Genomic DNA, 18,285 nt, shown 5'->3' on the forward strand with positions numbered 1-18,285 from the left:
CATCAGCTGGCATGAGCTGTCAAAGCCGGTGTAGCACAGACAGTCTGTGCTGCTGGATGCCCAGCTTGGCTCTGGCTGGCTCAGCGGTGATGGGGGCCACGTCTCAGAGGCAGGATGAATCTGAAGGATGTGGTGCTCTGTGGAGCCTCTGCTCTTCTGCTCCTGAAATGCAGCTGAGATGATGTCCTGGTAAATTCCCACTGCCATGGGAAGCCTGCACACAAGCGTGTGGCTGTGTGAAAGGCCTGCCTGCGAAGGAGAAGGAGCAGGGTGCATCTGCCAAAAATCCACCTCACTGTGCTTTTGTACATCTACACTTTATTTTTCATGTTAAACAACTCTGATTCTAAGGGTTCTCTGAGACACACTCTTGTTTTTTTTCAATGAGGTAAAACATCTTTAAAAGTAGTAGGATCACTTAAACACCTTCAAAAAATCCCCACCCTACTCCCCCCTTCCCCCACTCTAAATTTTTCGTTATGAAGGAAGTTTTGTCTCCAGGTTTCTATTTCAGAAATAAGTGACTTCAAAGACCGCTGCAGGAATCACATCCCAAACCACTTCTGCTACTTTCCAGGAAACCTTCCCAGCAGACATCTTGGAAGAAAAATAATTTGATTGAAAAAGAGCAACAGAAGGTCATCCATTACCAAGAGTAATATTTAGCAATCTGCTCCTCCCTTATGAGGACAGAAGTACAAAATATAGAATACTTTTAAGGTTCGTGGTGTGCCCAGCCTCCAGAGCATCTTCCAGCTCTTGTTACAGACCAGGCAGATAACTCTATTTCTAATCCTTGTGTGAGGAACAACACAGAATGTTATTTCAATGCATCTTCGTATCAATCTATAAAGAAGACTTCAATATTTGAATAGTAAAATGACAACTTTTAGCCCAATACGTTACATTTATTATGTTTCATTGACCTATTTGCATCACATCAGTGTAAAGCTTCCTCCCCTCTCATAGTCCCAGGAATGATTCAATTTACCATTTAAATGGTAGAGTTGATCATTATAGATAATTAAAGCAAAGCCTGTGTGAAGGATGCTGAAATTCTGTGAATATTAAGGCACGAAATTATTTTATGCAAGATTTCTGTAATGAATATAATATGAAATAATTTCATCCATGCTAAACAACTTTATTAACTATAAAGCTGGTGAGATATCAAGTATCTCACCATTTTCCCTGTGATGACGCTTGTGGGAGACAAAGTTAACAGGATGATGACAAGAGGCAAGTGGTGGCCCCATGGCCTGGGAGTTCTGAGGCAGCTAGTTTTGAGTCAGTGGTTATAAATTATACTTCTAAGTTTGTTTTCAATGTAATATTTATAATGTTTTTCCATGATGATATAATAACTTACTGAAGTTAAAATGTGAGATGCATAACACTTGTGGTATGTAAAACACTTCAGAAATTAAATGGAGACTTCCAGCTGCCTTTTCTCCAGGGAAAGAAGCGTGTCTCCTTTGGGAGCTGCATAAATTTTCCTTAGACCTGAGCAAGTTACTGTGTTACATGGGAGGAAAAGAGAAGGGTCAGGGCTGGATCTGTAATGCTTCCCGAAACCCCCTTTTGGAGCTGCTTCTGCCACTGCCATTCTGCAGCAAACTTTCTCTTTGGATGATGGTGATCCCAAAGCAAATAGCACTGGGAAAACCTGGATCAGTGTGATACAGTCTATAAAAGCAGTGAAGAAACTTATGCAGAGAAGTGCTGGCTCTCATGCATTAAAAGCTAGGAATTAAATGCTGGAAATGAAAGATGTTAATCTTAAGAAAGTAGAACAGATTTTGTTTCTGTGTTGAACTTGGTTCTTCTGGCTGCACAGAGAAATCTGTGAAGATTTTGAACGTTGAGCAGAATTGGGCTTGGCATCAAGACAGTCTGGGGGTTGAATCAAGTGAGGCTGATCTGGTTTCAGCAGTTCCCTGCCGCAAACTGAGGTTCATCTCCCTAAAACGTGCAGCCCAGGGTGTGGTGCGGGAGGGATTTAGTAAAGGGTTAAGAAGCACGAGTGGTTGATGAGAACAGCTAAAATTTTCATAGCGCTTCTTGTGTTTTCAGAGCCACATTTGCAGCTCTGAGGCTGGCGCAGGAGAAGGCAGAGAGCTCCTGGCAAGCAGACAGCTCATCCCAGCTTCACAACGTGACCAAATTCTGCCGGCGGCTGGGGCGAGGGCATGTGGTGCATTAAAGACCTGCTAGTCAGGGGAAAAAAAAATCGAGTCATTTCAGTCCCATCCCCCCCCTTATCTTGCACAGCTCCTCTCTGTGCCCTTGCTTCACACACAGCCCTGGAGGCACAATCTGGTTGTTTCAAGAGGAGTTCTGATCTGGGAAACGTCCCCTTTCTTACTCGACGGTGCTGCCAAAGATTATTGAAAGCCGGTATCTGCTGACTCCAGTGACAATTTCTAGTAAGTTTTCCATCACCAATTTCTATGGTGATGCATGAAGAAAAAAGAACACAGTTTGACTTTCAGCTCCAGAGCTATTTTTATGAGGCTGGCTCTTAAAGACAAAAGAAAACATTTTCTTTCTAAACTGAGCATATTTGACACTGAAGGTCAGTGAGAGATAATACAACCAGAACTCTGGTGTTTGTGCACTCATTTGCTTAAAGAGCAAATTAAACGATTTAATGACCTGGTGACTTCCTCTTCTATCATCCCTAAATGAAATATAACCCTCTTCACCCCTTCGTGTGCCTCTCAGCCCATTTAAAGATATTTTAAGGGGTTTTTGTCCATGAAATCCGCACCTTCCATTACCCTTACCAGGTGCAGCAACTGGAATTCCTGAAATGAGATTCAGGGGCATCATGTGACTGCTCCTGCCATTATGCAGATGGTAATTTCTTCCCATGCTAATTATTATCAAACAGCTAAGAGAAAGATTAAAAAGTACTGTGTTCCTCAAAGCCTTTTTTTTTTTTTGCCCCCCATTATATTCTCTGAAAGAAAGGAAAAAATAATTCTGGAAACCAGTCAGGGAAATGCAGGGAGTTAGTATCTGCTCAGAGCCTCACGTGAACCTGGCCCTCCTCTGAGGACAGGGAGAGGGAGGAAATGAGGGGGAGAGAGAGGTGTGGATGTTCTTATCGGAAGGTGCTTTTCTCACGGTGTCCAAGATAAAGGGACTGACATTCTTGCAGTGCTCTAATGGGGGTGGAAGAGTAACTGGATCCTGAATTAGGTGGTTCACTAATGTGCCTATTTTTTCCAGTCCACGTAGTTCTGCCTAGTGCCTCGGGCTTCTGGAATGGTGTTTTTATGCTACTTAAGGTCTCAGATTTGTTCTTTTCAAACCAAAGAAGATGCAAGGCTTGTAATTTCTTCAGCTTCATCCTCTTTTGTTTTTTTTTTTTTCTAATTTTTAATACTAGGTTCAGTCCAACTGATGGTTTTGATTTTGGGGAATGTTTTTTGGTTGTTGTTTGGTTATTTGGGGTTTTTTTTGAATCGGCCTAATCGTGACATTCTGTGATTAATTTTACTTGGATGGAAATGTAGCACACAGTGTATTGAGATCCTGAAATTTTTTTGTTTTTTAAATTTTTTTTTTTGTTGTTGAGTTTACAGTCTTTTTTTTCCAATGTGGGCTGTGGTTTCATTACAGTAAGTTCCTGCTTTGGATGCAGAGACTTACGTCAGATTCACCAGCTGCTGCTCTCTCAAAATAGGCAGTGTGCCAGTACCAAGGATTAGCTGGGTTACTGTTTGTCCCACCAGTTGTTTTTAAAATCTTTAACTGCAGAAACATCCCTGTATGCTATCCCTGCAACTCAGTGCCTGATGCCTTCTGTTCCCACCCTCCTTTTAAATTTTCTTCCCCAGGTCATCTATTTTGCTTGCGTTTTTGGTTTTTGGTATTCATTAACTTGATTTGAAAAACACTTTTGTCAGTATATTTGTGTTTTCTTATAAGCTAGCAAGCTTTCATATAAATATCTTCCTTGTCTTAGGTGATGGCTTTTTGGGAATAGGTTTCCTCCGTGTAGTGGCTGCAGATTTAGGATGCTGTCATTAAAATGCTTATCACAGGGGTGAATGACTTGCTTTCTAATACCCCTGGAGGAGAAGACAGCAGCAGTAAGCAATGCTCACCTAAACCACAGTTTACTGGACTCGTGGAGCAATTTTGTCAATAAAATTACCTCCATGCTACAAGAGCCGCGGCTTGGAGACCACAGCTTTGTGCGAGTTCTTCTCAGTCCATCAACTTCACTAATAAAGCCAAACTGAAATCCTGAACTGGTTCCTAAATTAAGCTCAGAGCTGAGCAGCACGGCTGTATTCCAACCAAAGCAGCCAGGGATTTGCCTTGCAGGGGTTGCCTGAAGTGCCAAGTGTGTGTATTTCCCTGGAGGAGCTGAGGCCACGAGTGGAAGAACCTGGGGCTGAGAATCCGTGTGCCAGTGTTGGGAGCAGAGATACACACCGCTGCTACTGTTGGCACTCTATTTCTGTGCTCCCATGAGAGCGTCTTGGGACATATCATGGGTTTCTTTCTCCTAAGATGCTTCTGTAGCCTTCAACTCTCCCCCTTGTCCAAGTTAATTGTGACAGTTTTGGAGCAGGCATGTCCTTTAGGGCAAATAGCAGGAAAGTTAACGGAAGACCATGAACACTTCGATGTATTTGCCGCTGTGCTCCCTGAGAAGATGACAGGTTTTAGCCCAAGTTTAAAAAAGAAATATGAATTGTAGCTGCAGCCCAAGCCAGAGCAGCCTCCTGGAGATACAGGGTCTTTGTACTTGTACCAAATGTGATGGTATTGGGCCAAAACAAACGTAGGAGCTTTTGGGAGTTAAATGAAGAGAGACCGCAGGGCTGTTCCTCTGCTCCATGGCAGCTGCTTCCTTTCAGGCTATGGGATTTAACTTCATTAACCACACTAGGTCTATCAGAGTATGTTTTAAGACCTACAGAAGATTTATTCTCAAAAGGAGGAAGAGCATTTTGGGGCCTGTAAGATACGTGCTGTGAGCATAGAGAAGAGGTGTCTAGCGGGAGCAAGAGAGTAGCTTGTCTGGAGAAGAAGTGATGGCAGGTTTAAGAGGATATTTTCCCTTTTTGCCTCTAAAACCTTTCAGACAGGTGGGTCTTTACTCTCAAACCCTGTTGTTTTCCCCCAGCACTTGATTTTGCCAGGTGGATAACTTGTCATGAGAAGTATGTGGAGTTACATCCCCTTCAGGGTCCATCTTTGTTGGCAGCCATGCGTGGAAGTGCGAAGTGGGAATATTTAGGCTATTGGTGTGTGTCCTGAGTGAACAAGTATTGAAAAGCTTATGTTCAGAACTCCCCTGGATGCTGCAGCTTTCATCAGCTCTTCAAAGTGTCTGCTGAGAGTGACCCAACTGCTGCTGCACTGCTGGTCTGCCCAAGCCATGTTGTTTCTCTTCAAAGAGCTTGCCTCCACTTGTCTCCAGCAAAGAACCAGAAACATCATCAGGTGATATTTTAGGGGAGGACACTTTGTCGGCATTCATCCATTAGTTGTCTAACGGATGTGTCCTATCCAAAGGACTGTGCATCAGGCCTCCGTGAGTGCCCACAAAAACATACTTCCACTGGATTTAGGATCACCTGAGGAAGCCAAAGTGAAAATAATTGGAGAGGAAAAAAATGCACCCTAATTCTAGTTTAATTAACTTTTATGCAGTTTTTAAAATGTATATCAGAATTAAAGCATTTCATTAATATGCATACACATTTTACGAAGGCATCATGTAGCTATTTGAAACCACAGCTCCCAGGCCTGGGAGCACAGTGGTGGTCCTTGGGTGCAGCCTGGTGCAGGCCACCCTGCACAGGATACAGTGCTGTCCCATCAGGGAAGTCAGCAGCTGGCTGGGTGGTTGAAGGGCTTGAGCATCTTTTTACTGCTTCCAAAGTTTATTTTTAAATCTCTACCTCGTTTAAATCACTACCAGTTTAAAGGTATCACCAGCATGTGCTGAGTGCAGGACCTCAGTATACTCCCTTCTCTTTCCCCTGCCTTTTTCTGTCCCATCATTTATGTCTTTGTTTTCCCTTTCCAGGTCTACAACGTGAGGCAAAAAACTTGCTCTCATTAAAAATTTTATGAAATCTTCCCCATTCCTGGAAATGTTCAAGGCCAGGCTGAACACTCTCTTGCTCCCTGAGTAACCTGGCAAAGTGGAAGGTGTCCCTGCCCATGCCAGGGGGTTGGAACAAGGTGTTCTTTAGGGTACCTTCCAGCCCAAAACATTCTGTGATCCTGTCAAATGTGGTAGTTGCCAAGGTATTGAAGATTAATTAATTGGGGAATTCAGTGGAAAGATCTTGCAGGTATTTTCCAACTTAAAACAATTCTATGGTTGTGTATATATGATTTGAATTCTTAAAAAATGTTTTCTTATTGTTACTTTCGCAAGTAAAAAAGTTAATCTTGGCATGCTCCCCTTGGCGGAGACTCTCTTGTAGTGCAAAAGCCAAAAGGTTCCAGTGTTGTTTTTGTTTCTAACTTCAGTAGTATCTCTCTTATCATGGTAATGTGCATGGCTTGCCAGTACTCTGAGCAACAGGAGGAAAGGGTGATGTCTTCGATGTTTTGACAGCTGGAACCTACTTAGCAAGTGTCCTACCTAGAAGATATTCTTTCTTTATCAAGTGCCATGTTTCATTTTGTAAGTGACATATAACTGTTTTGGCCCATGTCTCTATGGCTTTCCCTGGAGACAGAAAATACAAAATCCTTCGATTTTCTGGAAGCATTTCGCTGTCCCATGCGCTGATACTAAAGACTGTATAAATGATGCCTTTTTAATTGTTGGCAAAGTGACATTGCCATGTCACTAAAGGATGTTCTTTGTTGAGAGGAGAAAAATATGCTTTCTGACTTTAATGGACTGCCTTTAAAATCAACTTAAGTTAAAAAGAAGACAGTCAGAAAAGCTTTGCAGTCCAAGGAGTGAAATTTAACGTTAATGGTAGCCTGAACTGTGCTAGCTGGACTGTGTTAATGTTCAGGTGCCAGTTAACAGCATGATTCCAATAATATGGTTTTATTGATACCCAAACTCTATTTTGATTTGATTTACCTGTTGTCTGTGGTTGGTAAGCCATGCTCTCGATGATTCAGTGAACTGTCATAATGGTCCATCTTGTCTCTGTATCTTTTTATTCCTATTTTCCCATGCCATCTTGTAAGGCCCTGTGAGCACAGAGAGGATCAGCAACAGATTAAGTGGGTAACCAACTGTGGACTAGGACCGGATCCAGCAAACCATTAACATGGGCCTTGTTTCATTTACGTCACTTGTGTGCTCCTGAAGGTGAACATATGCTTTGGTGCTGTAGTGAATCAGTCTGCAAGAACATTCCTAAGCTAACATCAGGTCTGTCTCAAAGAGGAAAAAGGTGTTTTTTCCTTAGCAGTGCTGATTCAGTGGTGTCCAGCAGAGCTTTTTGGAGACACCATCTGAAAACTATTTTAGGTTTTATTGCAGGAGAAAAAAATCTGACCTATTTTGTTGTAGATAAGAAAATCAGACTTGGCATGAAATTTAGGAAGAGATGCTTGTATCTGGCATGGAAAAATGCTGCTTTCTCCTTGGCTGAGGTTTGTCAAGTTACTACGTCCAAAGTTTAGAGGCTAATGAGAGAGTTTCCTGATGTTTGTGGTTAGAGCCATGCTCTTCTGCAAAGGGAAGTAAGACTGTCTAAAATACTTACCTAGTCCTTATGTGAACTAAATATTTTGCTTTATGCTAGCAATAAAGTTGTATGTGTGAGTTGATATAGAAAGGATTATTCAAAGCATAAAGATTAAAAATAAATTCCTTCTCAAATGTTTGTAAGAACCCGGACCATACATATTTAAGTGGCTGTAATGTTGCCACATTGTTACAGGCAGTAGTTTGCAAGTACACCAAAACAAGAGAATTGCATGTTTAAAGTGGTATTGGTTTGACTATTATTTGAAGGTAGTGCAGAAATAGAATAGTGGATGATCCATTGCAAGGTTGGCTGTAATGGCTACAGTCCATGTCGTTATCAGTTCAGTATTGGGAAGCTCTAGAACCCTAGAAAGTTACGGCTTATTAGGAAAACCTTACTTTTATCTTGTATGTGAAATACTTATGCTGATGACTTAACTGCTTTGAAAATACTTCAGTTCTTCTTTCAAGATTGCGACTCTTATAGACCAGATCTCAATAATAGAAATACCAGCTTACATGAGGGCTCCTTTGCAACTTACAAGAAAGAGAAGCATAAAATGGCATGAAGATACTATTCTGTATATAAAAACAATCTCAATATCAAGCTTGTATAGTTTATGTAAAAACAATGGCTTCCTAGAATGGTGGTACCTTTGTACTTTGATAAAATAGCATTACTATAGTGAGTTAATCTTACAAAGAGAATTTTTTGAAACAGCACTTGCAAAAACTGTGGAAAAAGAATCCAGGTGGAGATGTGGCGTTAGATTTTGGATTTCTTTTTTTCCATTCAAGCTGAAGATGGCAATTAATGCAGTCATCTTGATTTTTTTGCATTTAGTCACTCAGCAAAAAGCATGAAGCTCCCAATTCAAGCCTGCATACAGTGGGTGATTGCTTCGTACTATGCTGAATAAGGCTGTTTCTGAACTGCGAGTGCATCTAATCAGCACAGAGTGGGCTGACTTCACACCAGTTATTGAAAACACATTTTCATAAGTCTTCTTTCCTGATAAATATCCAGCCAGAGTTCTCTTATATGTTGTAGTATGCATTGCTATTGAGAAATGTTTAGCGATGCATATATAATGCCAACCGTACAAATACGGGTTTGTAATATTTCTTAGCATATGTGTTATGAATTCTTGAAGCTATCTCAGTCCTACAATATGTCTGTGCTGAGCAAACTGTGGCTGGGGGCCAAATCCATTTTACAGCTATCCAAAACAGTCTTGTGACCAATCAATCAAGTTTACACTTAAAAAATGCCCATAGTATAAGCACCTAAGGCACTGTGCCTAATCCATATGAAAATAAATATGATATACTATCTCTGAATGGTGAAGTCAGGTGGAATTAGACATGTTCCTCTGAGGTTGTAGTAGATAAAGGAAGCTGGTTCTGTAGGAGGAGATGATGAACACATGGTACAAGCGCACACAACTTGTAAGGCCAGTCACACTGTTGAGATGTGGATGGAAAATTAATTGAATATCTGAAGGGAATGAAAGGGTACTGAATAAGAAGGTTTTATAAATGGAACACAGGCTGCTGAGATTTCTTCTGCATATTGCTGTTTAGCCTTGTGGAGAAGGCTCCTCCCTCACAAACACAACTCCAAGAGCTTCAATTACTTCTAAAATTTACCTGCTGTTCGTAAGAGTAGACAACCCTGAGGCTTATCGGATTTTGCAATAAGAGCATTGCAGATTGGTCAAGTGCACGCTTGGCAGCATTGGTTTTTTTAAGGAAAAGGAGATGAACTCCATGTCATGAGTGAGAAACTTATTTTTAAAAACATGGGGGCAAAGCTCCTACATGGTATGTCTGGATACTGCAGTTTATTTAAGAACCAACGAGATGAGAGGCTTTGCCCTGTTTGATCTGCACCCTTCCCTGCAAGGTTGATTTTGGCCATAGGAGGTGGGACTGAAAGTCAGGTTCACAGCAAGCTCCTGATATCTGCCCCCATGCATGAGCCTGAGCTCCAGGATCTAACCAGCATCTTCCCTTCCTTTTTCCCTCTTCCCAGGCCTCCCATTTTCCCAGTCTAACTGTCCCATTTGCAGAAGCACGTGTGATCTGCCTCCTAGTTTTTGGTTCTGTCTCGTGTCCATACCAGCTGCAACTAGCAAGTAGCAGTTTTTTGTTTGAGCATTCAAAAGTTCAGTTTTGCTGCCCCCAATTATCTGCCAACCATTAGCTGTTACAACTTAAGTGACTTTTTTTTTTTGCCAACAACACCCCAGCACTCAGCTATTAGTAGGCTGCTGGTGCAGCTCCCAGCATCCCGCCGCGCTGTGTGTGTCACAGCGGGAACAATCCAAAGAAAGCGGCGTTTTTTGAGAAGGGGTGAAATGGTTTAGACAGTGTAGAATTTATTCTAATACATGAATCCAGTATTTAAATGTGCAGGTAGACAAAATTGCTTCCTGTTCTGCTAATCCTTTGCTGGATAATTTACAGCCTTCTGGAACTTCAATTCTAGTCTTTTCAGCTTTCGTTGATAAAGATGCAAAAAAGACAGACATGTACAAAAGGACTGTATATAGCGTATAATTCATTTCGTAGAGCTGGGACATCTAGCTGAATGTGCCATTGATTTACCCTGGCACTAATTCCTAGTGAGTAGCTCATTTTGAAAGTAGCTACAAGTTGGCATATTTGCAGGAGCATTGAATTCTGGCATGCAGTCACTGTTGTATTAAAAACATGATGTGCAGTGAGTCTGGAGAGCCTTTGAAAGTGAGATCTCAATAGAAGCTATGACTTGTATTGTTAACTCTCAGTACATACAGTGTAAAAACACCCCAAAAAGAGTAACCTATATATGTTACCAATAGCGTGCAGTTTAGGGAATGGATTTTTATTCCAAAATGTGTCAGTGATGTTGCGTTTATTAAAAAATGGTTCTCAAAGCCACTTTGAAGTCCATATGGTATCTGTTATGATTGCCTTAATAACAATAGCATAATTATGTGTATTATATCCTCATAGGATTGAATGTGCAACAAACATTGCTTGTGAGCAGCAAGTTTTTATGAGATGACAGCTGTTTTAGAACCAAAATTATAGCTTATTTATTGTGTGTATGCATTCGAGCTGGGCAAAAAATAGCGAAAGAATGAAATCTGCTAAAGGACTATTTCTCACTAAGTGTTATTTTGCAATAAAAAAGCTGGTTGTATTCTAAATGAACAATAAGAATGGGTTGGTTGGAAATAACATATTTCTGTAAAATAAGATGCTTCAAAGGGATGCAGAATGTACCAACTATCAAGGATTTTTTCCCTTTCCTTGGATGAGAAGAGGGACCTCCTTCAGAATTGGATTAACTTTGCATGGTAGTGGAAAGTTGTAGTGGAAAAGATGAAGGATGTGTAATCATCCCCTTTGTAAAGCAAGGGTGGGTGTGGCCTGGGTAGGAATGGAGAGGAGAGAAGGGAGGAGCTGTCGAAGATTCACATTTTTTGTGGATCTTGTAATGAAATGGATCTTCGGGTCTTCGTGCTCTGGTCTGGCAGGGCCAGTGCTGGCCTGCAGACAGTGCACCTTGTACTGTTACCCCAAGCATTATGTACGAGAGTGAGTTGAGGTAAAACGATTGGTTGCAAGAAGGTTAAGTCTAGACTAGGGTTCTTTTTTCCCCATTTTCCTTGTTTTTTCCAAAGGTCTGCCTGTCTGAAGGAGTGGCGAGTACCACTGAAAAATGTGAGGCACCTCAAGCCTTTCACACACCGTAATCATGATATGAGAAATAATGATCAGAGCTTTAGGATAAGTTGCAAAAAAACATAATCCCTTGTGAAAATGAGTATTTTAATTGAAAGTTAGTTTTCTACTGGCATTTACTTTACAGAGAAATATGTGTCAGTTACAGCTTTTAGGAACTTACTGAAGGTTACACAAAATCCAGAGTTTTAGCTTGCACATTGTTATTTGCAGAGACTGTCACCTTCTCACAGAATTGAGGAAATGCGAGGTGGGAACTTAGAAAGCTGTACTGAGGAGGTTGGGGGGGAGGAGTTGTGGTGGGTGTCTTCATTCCTGCAGATGAGCTGGAATGTGGTTTTCAGGAAGGGGAAGAAAAGGTACATGCAGTGCAAATGAACAGACATTTCATAACGAGGCTTGTAAAGCATTAAAATTCAGGCACAGCTACTGCACTAACACAAACCAAGGCTCTTGCATATACAGAAAAAGCTCTCATTCTGTGTGAACAATCTTGGCACAAAGGGAGTTTTCAAAATATTATAAGGTTGTTAAAAAGTGGCTCCCCCAGCATAAATTAATGTAAAATTTCTGGTGTGTTCTGTGAGTGAATGTCCTATTGGTTGCATCTCACCAAGATCTAAAACTAGGGGTAAGAGTGACAGCTCATCTTTACCCTGTGGTGATCCTGTGACAACACTGTTGGACAAATTCCCTGTAACACAGGAGAAAGGTGGATCAGAAATAAACTAGGCTACAGAGACCAACTTCAGCGATTCCAAAAATCCTGAGTGCTGTGAGAGAAAAATAACTGTGGACAGAAATTCTGTATAATCCCTGCTTAGGTTGTGGATCTCATTCCTGCAGGTAACGTGTCTGTGGCTGAGGGGCTGTTGCCTAGAAGGCTGCTGGGTTGTGTATTATAAAGAAAACCAAGGTGGAGTCATGGAGAAAAGGAGAATTCAGGAAACAGCAAGGCTTTGAGTTGCTTGGAGGTACCACTGCTGAGGATCAGAGCTCAGGGGCTGGGCTCGGGCTACATCCACCTCTAGGTTTTTCCAGATTTCAGCTCTAAAATGCCTCACCAGCACTCACTGTACTTGGATGCAGCTGCATGCAAGGTGGGGGGCTTGGTTTCAAGGAGTGTTTCTGAGAGCTGCAGCCACGGCAAGTGAAGGGCTGTAGAACATGGGGTGTGTGGCCCTTTCACAGGCAGAGGTGTTGCAGAAAAGCCTTCCCTGAGCTGCTCGCTGCCATGGCTCTGCTGCTGCTTGGCACCTGCCGGGATCCCCGGGGACTGCACTTTGAGCGAGCAAATCCTCAGGGGTCTCCAGCTGTTCACTGCTGGTGCCTTCTCAGCATCAAAACAAGTGTCTGCTTGGAAATCCAGCGGTGGAGAGCTCATGTGCTCTGACAATTGACATGGGCAGAAGAGAGATGTGTCTTCTGTGGGGCAGGGATTTTTCCAGATGGCCTTGTGGAAAGAAGTACTGTTTGATGGCTTCCTTTGAAAATGCTGTGTAAACGCAGAAGTCTTCCCTGCTGTGTAACAAAACAAAACAGGTTTAGGTTTGGGTTTTTTTCATTTTCATGATCATTTTAGACATACTGGTATGCCAGATCCTTTGAATAGCAAATACTCAAATATCTCAAATAAAAGAGATAAGATCCAATGGCAGATCGGATCATATCTCTTTTGTGATAGAAATTATTGTCAATGGTGTGAAACTGTGATATTGGCTATTTATGCAGTGATAGCTGTGTTTAAGTAGCTGTAAATTGTGTAGCTCTTGTTAATCTCTCTGAAAAAAATAAGCCAAATAAAATGCAGTTGAGTTTTATAGTCTTCGGTTTTATTCTGTGGCTGCATCATTTTTTATTTTTACCAAAGCTTTGAAATGGTTGTTGGGCTCATAATTTGATGAAAATACTTTGTAAAGTAGTAAGCAGGTTATTTAGTTTTGTCTGTTGTCTCTAATGTGATTTAAAGCAGTTTTAAAAAAACATTTTGCAAATTTCCAGAGCTCATTACCTAATGCACTGAATTACAGATGGAAAGAAATTATACAAGTATAATGGCTGATCCTATTGGGACCAGGCTGCAGGATCTTTCAAATGTGTGTATCCTAAGTATAATAGAAGGTGTAATTTTGAGGCACAAATACTCATTCCAATGTTGGCCTTTGTTTGGAAACTATCTTACTGAACTCCAGAATGCCTTGCACAGAAATTCAACAGATTAGGTTATGTTAGACAGGAAAGGTGTTTATTTCTTTTCTTTAACAGTAATGTCAACAGGTTTTCCAGTGGCCTGGAAGCTTGTTTGCACTTTAAATGACTGGAGGACTGCTTTTCCTTTAGGAGAATGTTGTGCAATCAAATGCTAAGTTCTGATGGAAAAAAAGTTGTAGCTGATGGGGAATTTTTGCTCCTAGGGGACAAAACCCAAAACTCTCTTAGCATGACATGTTTAGATCTAAACCAGCTTCCTAGTTCTGATTTTTGCTAGCATAAGCTTGTATTAAAATATATATATATGTATATCTAGAACAAAATGTTATACTGAAACTAAAAAGTAAGACTTTCTTTTTCCAGAAATGAGCAGAAGCTTGTGACTGTCTTTTGGCTTTTTTCCACCTCAGAACATGAAGGGATTTAGATGTGGGATATTTGGCATAACAGAAAATATAATTCTAGCTGAATTCTAGTCTCTGCAAAGCAGCCAGATGAAAGATTGTAATCTTGATTTTAAGTTTTTAAAGTTCAGACCTTGTAAGGTGCATTTTACAAAGCATTATAGAAGCATTTGGTGGTTAGGTGTTGCAATAAGATTTGAGGCAATAAATTGTGTTACTTAAAGAAGTTTTGGATTCTAAGCAAAATAATTTATTTCCAAGGTGATGAGACAGGCTTACTGGATTCTACCAACATTAGTTCGGCACTGTTAATATTTGTGGTACTTCTTTCTGTCCTGAGTTTCCAATTTAGGAGTTACTCCAATACATTGTATCTGTGGTTACTGCACTGTTGCTGTTTGTCTTTCCCTTGCTTGAAGCTGGTGTTTGGGAGTGAACAAACCATCTGTTGTGATGAATCTATTGAAGAATTGGTTTAGGAAACAGTCAGTCTTTCAGAGTTATTTTTAATGATGGAAATTACTCAAGGAGAAAGAAAAATATTGCTGATCACATCTGTCCCAAATGTTATAAGTGTGTAATGCCATTCCATTAGACTGATACAGGTCTTGCTAGGGTTTCCACTTCAGCTGGAAGATGTCCCTTCACTTAACTGGACACTAAGTCTACAATGAGTAAACACTTAGAACTCTCTTTTACCTTGTTGGCATAGTCATTTGCATCTGAGAGTCATCTGCATACTCTGTGGTGGTGAAAACGGGCTGAAATGTATGGTGTGACACAGCAACCCTTTATGCCAACAGGAAAGGACATGCAGTGGGGTCAGAACAGATATGTTGAAAAAACCAGTATTTAGTCTGCAGTAAGAGGCCCTTGCATTTGGGAAATTAGGGTAATTTCCAAAGTGTTACAATATTTTTCCCTCTTTGATTTTTAAGTCCCGAACATTGCAGTGGAAGTGTATGTTATATAAATTGCACTGGATGTCAGAAATCAGTTTTCAGGTGAATATTCTGGTACAAAAGCTTGTCTCCTCTTAAACCTGGGAGCGTATCATGAAGACTTTCGGTAGAATGTATGGAATGATGTTGCTGTGGTATAATACACATATCAGAAGGGATTTGCACTGAAATGCTGGTAAACATGAAGAGCAAAGAATTTTCCTTTCCTAATTTCCAGTGTCAGAGATGTTCTAGCATGGATTAGACCATCCATCAGGGGAGAAGTGCCTGCTTGACACAATACAGGCTGAATATTGCTTTGGGATCAAATCAACACCTCTCTTGTTTTCGAGAAACATATATTGAAAAAGAAAAGAAAAAAAGTGCAGTTGAATACTATCTGGTTTGCTTTGCTTACTTTCAGGTGAATGCCAAAAGTAAAACTTCAAGAACTTGGTTAATCATTCAATGAATGGAATCATCAGTTCAGTTGAAACACCATGCTTCTTTAAGGCCTGTTTTTAAATCTAACCTGTTCAGGCTAGAAAGGAGCTTGAAAATAAAACAACGTCAGAATCTTAATGTTGCAGACAAACACCTACATATTCCCACTGAGCAATTCTGCTGCTTAAATATTCTTTGCTCTTCCGGTTCTGTATCTGCCTGTAGTCTTCAGGACAATTCCTTGGAGATCAAGGAGTCAAGCCAACCAAAACAAATACAGAAGTGTTGACAACAGAGAAGAAATCTGCCTCTTTGCAATCTGAATCTTGGGCTTGTCTGAGTTTCAGTATTGTGCAAAAGACTAGAGGATGGGGCTCTGAGGACTGGGTTGAGTTTTTCATTTTCCTCAACAGAACATTAACATAAAGTCCAAAATCATAACTTAAACAGGTGCACTTCTTTTGTAATTCTTATTTACTTATTGCTAGTTGATTAGACTGTTTGTCTTGGTTTGACTCACAAGATCAATTTTAATTATTAACATGTTTCTTTCTGTTTCCTATTAGTTCATTTGGTGGTTGGAATATTTTTGCTTTGAAAAAAGGTGTAGATGCCATCAATAGAAATTGATTTTTTAACTGTGTTCATTACATTGACTTTTCCAGAGAGGTTGATAGGTCTGAAAGTTTGGGGAAAGACAAATCATCATAGTCTTTTTTCAAAAGATTAAACAAAGAATTTGGCTTTGTACAGATGAATATAGAGAATATTTAATATACTCATGATAAATGGCATATTGATGGCATCAGGTGTTCATGAAGAAGAGTTGCACAGATTAAAATATATAAATTAATATTTTTTATTGAAATATAGTTGTCTGCTATTATGCAAGTTTCACGTCTAAAATTGAGCATAAATATTCAAGTAATGTTCTTTAATACGGTGAAACTCTACGTATATGAAAATCTTACCTCATACTTGTCAGATGAAATTTGTTTCCTGCAATAGGAAAATAACAGGAGTTTTCTTAATTAAGTAACATTTTCTTATTCAAATTAATTTGCTCTCATTTAGTCATCAGTTAAAGAAGAGGTTGTGTAGACAAGTTGCATACCTGTATGCCAGGATGATCAGGTCAAAAAGCTGTTATTAATAAAGTCTTTCTGTTACAAATATATTCCAGACAATTCCATCTATTTTGTTCTCATCAGAATCAAATTACAGCAAATACTTGCTTTACCCAAGATCCTCTGTTCCCCAAGAGCCCTTCAGCATTACTTGTAGCACTACCTGGAAATACTAATGAATTTAAAAGTACTGAAAGAATTTAAGCTGATTACATTTAGTGCCTTTTTTCTTCTGAAGGTGTCTCAGGCTCACTTGTCTTTCCTTAAGTGGAACATTTCTGGAGGATTTGCACCCTTTGCATGTGATGCCTTCCAGGATAAGGCCTGTGCCATTGACGGTCTGCAGATTAGAAAAGAAAAAGCAAACTCTTATGTCAAAACTTAAGATGGAAAAGATGTGAAAATATCTTTAACGTAATTTCTGTAAGTAAGGCACATAGCAAAAAAGTCTACTGAGGGAAGGTGAGTGATGAGCTAACTTTTGTGGAATTTTGGGTAGGGATATACAAAGTGCTGTGAATGCTCCTCACCCCTGTCAACCAGAGAGATCGATGCTACAGCAAACCTTCTTGTTGGAGACTTAAAGAAACAAATGTTTCCCAAACTTCATGAAGAATGAAAAAGGTGAATTAATAATTGTGTAAATGGTTGGCTGAAACGGTTTTGGTGTGCAAAGTGGCAGATGTAATGTCATTATGTTGAACACAGCTTGGGAAAACTGAAGACTGTAAGCATTTTATGTTCTGAATAAGTTATTAAGAAGTGTAATAAAAAAATAAAACTTCTAACACCTGCATAAATAGAGCCAGTGCCAGGTTCGGAGTGTGCAGGAGCCAGACTTGCTGTGCAATGAGTACAAGGCATGTGAAACTTGTTGCCAAAAGGTACTGCAGTTGCTTATGGTTGAAAGAGAGGCTGAATGAGTTCATGGATGAGAAAGTCATTGGGGATTATTTAGAAACTAAAGGCAACTGAGGAATTCTGTCAGCTTGAAAGCATATGGAGTATCAACAAGAGTAACTGTATTTGGGAATACTGTGCTTGATTATCCTGTTCTTGGTCATCTTTTCATGCCTCTGTTAGGAGCAGAATCTCAGGCCAGGTGGGTCTTTGCTTTGAAAGAGTACTGCAGTTCTCATGGTCTTTCCTTCCAGAAAAGGATCTTCCAGAACACCATCTGCCATCTATGAAAGGTCAGTTACAAAAATAAACCAGCAAACAGCAGAAAGTACAGTCTATTAGAAAAATCCCGTGGTGGTATGTGGGAAGAAGTCAGTAGACCAGTCGCATATCCATCATGTCTGGCTGCTGTCTCTTCCTCTCTGCAGAACAAGGCTGAGTTTCAACAAGACAAAGAAATGCTGGAAGGAAGATTAGGGCAGGGCCTCTGAGTTTGTGCTCTTACGGGGGTTGAAAGGAATTACAGAGTCTGTTTCTTATCCCGTGCTCTGGCTGGTACAAAAGGCACAGGTGGGAACATCTGCAGAGGAGTGGGAGACCTCAGAATAGTGTTTGGTTTTACTTGGTGACCTGCATTCCCTGCTCCCGATTACGTGTCCCTGAATTCCTGCATCGCTGCTCTCCGTGCCCTGTGCCAGCATCAGCACTTTCTGTGGGGTTGGGGCTACTCCGCTCCATTCCCAGGCTGGTATATGGAAAGGGGAGGTACAAGTGCTTCTCCTGAGGGCAGACCTTTCAGATCTTGTTTTGCTGCTTCTGTACGAAGT

General features: G+C 40.5%; 1 protein-coding gene and 1 long non-coding RNA gene across 6 annotated transcripts in view; one reads left to right on the top strand and one right to left on the bottom strand.

Moving 5' to 3' along the window:
• Positions 1-18,285, top strand: part of MACROD2 (mono-ADP ribosylhydrolase 2) — an 893,899-nt gene that overhangs the window by 141,433 nt on the left and 734,181 nt on the right. The window lies entirely within an intron of this gene.
• On the bottom strand, positions 12,503-16,881 carry LOC109145089. The gene is made up of 3 exons (XR_002046284.3): positions 16,772-16,881; positions 16,403-16,430; positions 12,503-12,952 (listed from the first exon to the last, which is right to left on the bottom strand). It is a non-coding gene; the product is annotated as an uncharacterized LOC109145089 (long non-coding RNA).

This window comes from Corvus cornix, chromosome 3 (assembly GCF_000738735.6).
Source record: "Corvus cornix cornix isolate S_Up_H32 chromosome 3, ASM73873v5, whole genome shotgun sequence".
Taxonomy (NCBI): Eukaryota; Metazoa; Chordata; class Aves; order Passeriformes; family Corvidae; genus Corvus; species Corvus cornix.